Genomic DNA, 6,067 nt, shown 5'->3' with positions numbered 1-6,067 from the left:
AGGTATGGGGGCAGGTGTAGCACTTCCTGCGGTTGCAGGGAAAAGTGACATGGGAAGGTGGTCCTGGTTGTTGGAGATCAGTCATCTCAGCCTCAGGACATCTCTGCAGGAGTTCCTCAGGGGAGTGTCCTAGGCCCAACCATCTTCAGTTGCTTTGTCAATGACCTTCCCTCCATCATAAGGTCAGAAATGGGAAAGTTTGTTGATGATTTTACAATGTTCAGCAGTGCTTGTGACTCCTCAGATACTGAAACAGGCCATGTTCAAATGCAACAAGACCTGGACAATATCGAGGTTTGGGCTGACAAGTGGGAAGTAATATTTGTGCCACACGACTGCCAGGCAGTGACCATCTCCAAAAAAAAGACACATTCTGACCATCATCTCCTTGTCATTCAATGGCATTCCTATCACTGAAACCCCTACCCCCCTACTATCAATTTCCTGGGGGTTCCCATTGAGCAGAAACTGAACCGGACCCAGCCCCATATCAATCCTGTGGCTCCAGGAGCAGGTCAGAGGCTGGGAATCCTGTAACTCCCCCCCTGACCCCCCCACCCCCACCCAAAAGCCTGTCCCACCATCGACAAGGCAGGAGTGTGACGGAATACTCCCCACTTGCCCTGGACGGGGCAGCTCCGACAGCGCTCGAAACTCCACACCATCCAGGACGAAGCAGCCCACTTGATTGGCCCCGCATCCACAAACGTCCACTCCTTCCTTCTCCTCCCCTCCGCCCTACTCAGTCGCAGCAGTGTGTACCAGCTACAAGATGCCCTGCAGGCATTCACCAGAGACCCTCAGGCAGCACCTTCCAAACCCCACGGCCCACTTCCATCCAGGACAAGGGGCAACAGATATGTGGGGAACACCACCACCACCCTCCCCTCCCCTCCCCTCCCTGTTCCCCTACCCGTCCTGACTCGGAAACATATATCGGCCCTTCCTTCAGGGCCGCTGGGTCCAAATCCTGGGGATGCCCTGAACAGCCCAGAGGGTGTCCCCATGCCAAACAGACTGCGGAATGAAGGCAGCTCACCCCACAACCACCACCACCTCCGAGGGTACCTGGGGTTGGGCTAAAAACTCTGTCCCGGCCAGTAAACGTCCCCCCCACCGGTGGCAGGTGCACTTAGTTGAGGCATTGTTCATGGAGAGAGCAGCGTGCACCAATTAGCACAAAAAGCGTTTGTTTAAATTCAGTAAGAGGTAGGTCAACTATCGTTGAGGCATGCCGTGGGAAATCCAGCGACGAATGGGGTGCCCTCGGATTTTCTTTATCATTGGGTGCACTTCATGCCTGGACAAATTCCTTTCACCTGCAGAGGGGCCAGGCCCCAGTTATCCATGTATGTGCTTCCAAATCGTGTAAGCAGGCTGTGTTGAAAGGCTGGCAGGTCATCCTGTATTGCTTATTTCTCTCAATTCTTGCCACATATGGGATTGAGCAGCAAGTACTACCCAATTAGAGGCGTCACATCGCAGTGTCGGACACTATTCTGAGTTTTGCTGAGCACCGGTTGTGACAGCCCGTCCAAATATTATCTATTTTGATAAAGGAGGAGAGTAGCTAAAGGAAATGATGGCATCTTTGAGACAAGCAGGAGCAATATTTGTTGGGGGTCGGGTGTGGGGGAATGGCAGAGAAGACAGACGCCATTCTGCATTTTGCCCGGCTGGGCCGGTTGAGCACAGGTTGTAAGGGGCCTTCCAAATGTTATTTGTTTTGATGAAGGAGGAGAGTAGCTAAAGGAAATGATGGCAGGAGCAATGATTGTGGTGGGGGGAGCAGTAGAGAAGGCAGACACCACTCTGCATTTTGCCCGCCTGGATCAGTTGAGCACAGGTTGTAAGAGCCTTTCCGAATATTTTGTTTTAAATAACAGAGGGGAGTAACTGAAGGAAGCGATGGCATCTTTGAGATAAGCATGATCAATGATTGTGGGGGTGGGGGGGGAGGCAGGGAAGTCAATTTGTGTATGTTGTTGCAATTTTATTTCAATTCTACAGCACAACTAGAGCATGAAAAAGCTTATAAAAGTGAGGAACTTTTCACGTGTGGAATGAACTTCCATAGGAAGTGGTGGGTGTGGGTACAGTTACAACGTTTAAAGGGACATTTGGATAAGTACATGAATAGGAAAGTTCTGGAGGGATAGGGGCCAGGAGCAGGCCAGAGGGACTGGTTTGGGATTATGGTCAGCACGGACTGGTTGGGCCGAAGGGTCTGTTTCTGTGCTGTATGACTCTATAACTTGGAGTGATCAGTATCAAATATGGGTAAGAGTAAAAAATAATTGGTCAAAAGTAGGGGTCTAGAAATGGCAAACCCTAATGGCCTACATCCTTAGGTTCACAAGAGAGGTAGTTACAAAGTGCATGGAAGCACTGCCCTTGCCACTGTAATGATCCTACACAGCCCCAGCGAATTGGAAGTTAACAAATGTGACATGGCTATTCCCGAAAGCAGGGGTAGTAGGCAGGCTAGGATGGATCACAGAGTCATACAGCATGGGAACAGACCCTTCCATCCAACCAACCATCCCGTCCACGCCAACTGGGTTCCCAAACTATAGTCCCATTTGCCTGCATCCCTCTAAACCTTTCCCATTCACGTCCCCATCCGGATGCCTTTTAAATGTTGTAACTGTACCAGCCACCACCACTTCCTCTGGCAGTTCGTTCCATACGTGCGCCACCCTCTGTGTGAAAAAGTTACCCCTCTGGTCCCTTTCCCCCTCTCACCTTAAACCTATGCTCCTCCAGCTTTAGACTTGACCACGCTGGGGAAAAGGACCATCTCTATTCAGAGCTAGCAAGAACTGCAGGAGCTGGGGGAACACAGGAGGTCAGGCGGCATCAGAGGAACAGGAAAGTTGACGTTTCAGAAGATGAAGGGTGTAAACCCGAGACATCAACTTTCCTGCTCCTCCGATGCCACCTGACCCTCCTGTATTCCCCCAGCTCCATGTTGTATTGACCTTGTCTATTTACCTTATCCTTCCCCATCGTGATGTTGTAAACCTCTAAAAGGTCACGCCTCAGCTTCCGATGCTCTAGGGCGATAAAGTCCCAGCCTGTCCAAGCTCTCCTTGAAACTCAAACCCTCCACTTTCGGGTAACATCCTAGTCAATCTCTTCTGCACCTGTTCACGTTTAACAATATCCTTCGTATAGCAGGGCAACTGGAATTGTGTGCAGGATTCTAGAAGTGGCCTATCCCCAATGTCCTGTACAGCCGCAACATGACCTTTCCAATTCCTACACTCAATGCACTGACCAAGCGTCCCAAACACCTTCCTCACCGTCCTGTCTACCTGAGACTCCACTTTCAAGGAACTATGTACCTGCACCCCAAGGTCTCTTTGTTCAGCAACACTCCCCAGGACCTTACCATGAAGTGTATAAATACTGCCCGGGTTTGCCTTTCCCCAAAATGCAGCGCCTCGTGTTTATCAAATTGTCGGCCGCTCCTCGGCCCGTCGACCCGTCGACCCATCTGTTCAACGTCCCGTTGAACCCTGAGATGCCCTCCTTCGTTGTTTGCTAGGTGACTGCAGCTCCACTAACGGGCATCCCCAGGAGTTTTGGAGCTCCCTGGAAATGGTGTTGTTATTGGCCTATTAAGATGGGGGGAGGATGAGACGCATTTGATACAGCGTCAACAAAAGGTTAATCTGGCCCGAGTTAAGTGCTGATGGTGTTGGGAGTAATACCATTGTGGTTATGGAGGCATGTGGGGATAACTGGCCTTTATTAGCTGAGGTGCAGAGTTCAGGAGCAGGGGAGGTGATGCTGCAGCTGTTGGTTAGACTGCAAGCTGGAGTTGCGTATCCTACGTTGTAGGAGGGTCGTGATAGCACTGGGAGAGGGTGCCGAGAAGATTAACCAGGACGTTGCCTGGATGGTTGGAGAGTTTCAGGGATGAAGCAATATTGCGTGGACTGGTGTTGTTTTCCTTAAGAGCAGAGGAGATATGATTTGATTTACTGTTGTCACATGTACCGAGATACAGTGAAAAGTGTTGTTTTGAGTGCTGTACAGGCTGATTGTGCCATACAAAGTGCATCAGGATAGCAGGACAGAGTGCAGAATATGGTGTTATAGCCGCAGAGAAGGTGCACACAGAGAGAGAGAAAGAGATCGGAATTAATATTTGAGAGGTCCGTTCAGAAGTCTGATAACAGCGGGCGAAGAAGCTGATCTTCAATCTGTTGGTCTGTGCGTTTAAGCTTTTGCATCTCTTTGTCGACCCGCTCCATCTCAGTGCTACAGGCGGCGCCAGGGCCACAGGCAGGGAGGGGGGGGCGTGCCCTCTGCTCCGTTTCCTGAAGGCAGTGACCAGCTCCTTGGTTTTGCTGCTGTCGATGGAGATATTATCGTCTTTACACCACACCACTGAGCACCCGGTCTCTACGACCGAGTTGGATAGAACGATGAGAGGTGTAGACAGGGCAGGCAGACAGAATTGGGGAAGGCGATGGCCTAGGGGTATTATCGCTGGACTGTTAATCCAGAAACCCAGGTAATGTTCTGGGGATTCTAATCCCACCACGGCAGACGGTGGAATTTGAATTCAATGAAATATCTGGAGTTAAGAATTTAATGATGACCGTGAATCCATTGTCGATTGTTGGGAAAAACCCATCTGGTTCACTAATGTCCTTTAGGGAAGGAAATGGCCATCCTTACATGATCTGGCCTACATGTGATTCCATTGGAGGGGAGGTGAGGAAAAATATTTTTCCCCCAGAAGGTGGTAGTGAGAATTGAGAACGTAGCAGGTACATAGTTCCTTGAAAGTGGGGGTCGCAGGTAGACAGGGTGGTGAAGGTGTTTGAGACACTTGGTCAGTGCGTTGAGTGTAGGAGTTGGGAAGGTCATGTTGCGGCTATACAGGACATTTGGAATACTGCATTCAGTTCTGATTTCCCTGCTACGGGAAAGATTTTGTTAAACCTGAAAGGGTTCAGAAAAGATTTTACAAGGATGTTACCAAGGTTAGAGAGTTTGAGCTGGAGGGAGAGGCGGAATAGGCTGGGGGCTATTTTCCCTGCAGCGTCGGAGGCTTATAGAGGTTTATAAAATCATGAGGGGCATGGAAGGTGAATAGACAAGGACTTTTCCCCCGAGGTAGGGACGGGGGTCCAAAACTGAAGGGCATAAGTTGAAGGTGAGAGGGGAAAGATTTAAAAGGGACCCAAGGGGTAACTTTTTCACACAGAGGGTGGTGCGTGTATGGAACGAGCTGCCAGAGGAAGTGGGGAGACTGGTACAGTTACAACATTTAAAAGGCATCTGGATGGGGACATGAATAGGAAGGGTTTAGAGGGATATGGGCCGAATGCTGGTAAATGGGACTGGATTAATTTAGGATATCTGGCCGGGATGGACACGTTGGGTCGAAGGGATTGTTTCTGTGCTGTACATCTCTATGACTCTGGTGGAACCTTGGCAATTCTGGAATGGGATTTTGGAATGACATTCCCAGTATGTTTAAAGGCACGACACCCTTGTCTGTCCCAGCACAGCACCAGGCTGAACAGGTTCCACTTTCCCGGGGGAGGGAGAGAGAGAGAGAGAGAGGGAGGGAAGAGAGAAAGAGAGAAAGAGAGACAGATGTCGAAGCTGTGAACGGAAAGTGCTCTGCCTCCCGGGTGGTATGTGTAACAGGCTGTTCCACCAGATGAAGCAGGTTAGAACAGGGGAGGCAGCTCCAGGGCTGGAATTGACTGGGTTTGTTAGTCGACACTGCCACACTCGCAGTGACTTCAAAATACTTGGAGTCACCATTTTGAAACGCCATCCCCCTGTGGGAGGCACTGCCACATTGCACCACACCCCAGTCTCTCCAGGGAAAGGCACGTCTCCTGAATTCCCAGTTTGTGCACGGTACTCCCGGTGTGGGATATAGAGACCCGAACTGTGCACAGTGCTCCCAGTGTGGGTCTGACTGAGGGATATAGAGACAGGAACGGTGCACGGTGCTCCCAGTGTGGGTCTGACTGAGGGATACAGATACAGGAACTGTGCACGGTGCTCCCAGTGTGGGTCTGACTGAGGGATA

The 6,067-nt window shown here is 50.5% G+C and overlaps 1 protein-coding gene across 1 annotated transcript in view; it reads left to right on the top strand.

The window, feature by feature from the left end:
* LOC109926221 (F-box/LRR-repeat protein 19) overlaps positions 1 to 6,067 on the top strand; it is a 17,423-nt gene that overhangs the window by 7,957 nt on the left and 3,399 nt on the right. The window lies entirely within an intron of this gene.

Source organism: Rhincodon typus, chromosome 49 (assembly GCF_021869965.1).
Source record: "Rhincodon typus isolate 14 chromosome 49, sRhiTyp1.1, whole genome shotgun sequence".
In the NCBI taxonomy this organism is placed as follows: domain Eukaryota; kingdom Metazoa; phylum Chordata; class Chondrichthyes; order Orectolobiformes; family Rhincodontidae; genus Rhincodon; species Rhincodon typus.
The sequence above is the reverse complement of the archived record's forward strand: the minus strand, read 5'-3'. Positions and strand labels throughout refer to the sequence as shown.